Genomic DNA, 978 nt, shown 5'->3' on the forward strand with positions numbered 1-978 from the left:
TAACTCCCAAGAGTCACTACTATTTTAACCTTGAAGTACACTATTTATCTTGCTCCTTAACTCCCAAGAGTCACTACTATTTTAACCTTGAAGTATATTCAAGGCTGTCCTCACTTTGGGAGCCTCCCTGGTGACACAGGATTTAAAAATCTCAGTACTACTACCTATCACCAGCCTCTGTGGTAACAGTTAGCCAGGGAGCTAACCCACATGGTGCAGCAGGTCTCTCCTGTCTTGCCCACTGCTCAAGTACATTTCAGTAGTTCTGCCTGTCCTGCTCCTCAATCTGTCTCTGATGAATCCTTTGACCTCCTGCACTTCTCTGGCCTATACCCCAGTTCTTATATGCATAAATAAGTAAAACAAATCATTAAAAAAAAAAAACTGACCTCTCACATGTAATTGTTTAACCAGAAATGAGACTTTACTTTTTTTTTGGAAGTTTCTCTCTCTCTCTCTCTTTTTAAAAAAGACTTATTTATTATCTGTGCATACAGAATTGGGGTACAAGCAAGAAGTGCAGGGGTGGTGAAAGCAAAACAGGCAGATTGACAAAGTACATTGCTGAGGGGAGCAGTAGGAGGGTCAGGAGAGGTCTGCTGCACCACGTGGGTTACCTCCGGGGGTGAGGGAATCAAACTTGCATTGAAGTGGCTGCGGTTAGCTTGCAGTGCTGTGTCCTAACCTGCTGCACCACCAGGGAGGGCCCAGGACTTTACTTACTTATACAGACTACAACATACACAATCTGCTAATGTGAAAAGTAAAATTACTATTATTAAGGTAGGGCACTGACAGACATAAGAGTCAATGACAATGACTTAGCCAAACAATTAATAGCACCTTAAATTTCTTAACTCTTAGTTTCTGATGCAAGAATGACAGCAAAAAATCACTAGCAGGGCCCTCCCTGGTGGTGCAGCGGGTTAAAGCACTGCACTGAGAAGCTTAAACCACTTCCACATGAGTTCGATTCCC

At 42.8% G+C, this 978-nt stretch overlaps 1 protein-coding gene across 4 annotated transcripts in view; it reads right to left on the reverse strand.

Annotated features, from left to right (window-relative positions):
* Positions 1 to 978, reverse strand: part of TNPO3 (transportin 3) — a 73991-nt gene that overhangs the window by 40027 nt on the left and 32986 nt on the right. The window lies entirely within an intron of this gene.

The sequence above is a fragment of the Condylura cristata genome, unplaced genomic scaffold (assembly GCF_000260355.1).
Source record: "Condylura cristata isolate star-nosed mole 26May11 unplaced genomic scaffold, ConCri1.0 scaffold00005, whole genome shotgun sequence".
In the NCBI taxonomy this organism is placed as follows: Eukaryota; Metazoa; Chordata; class Mammalia; order Eulipotyphla; family Talpidae; genus Condylura; species Condylura cristata.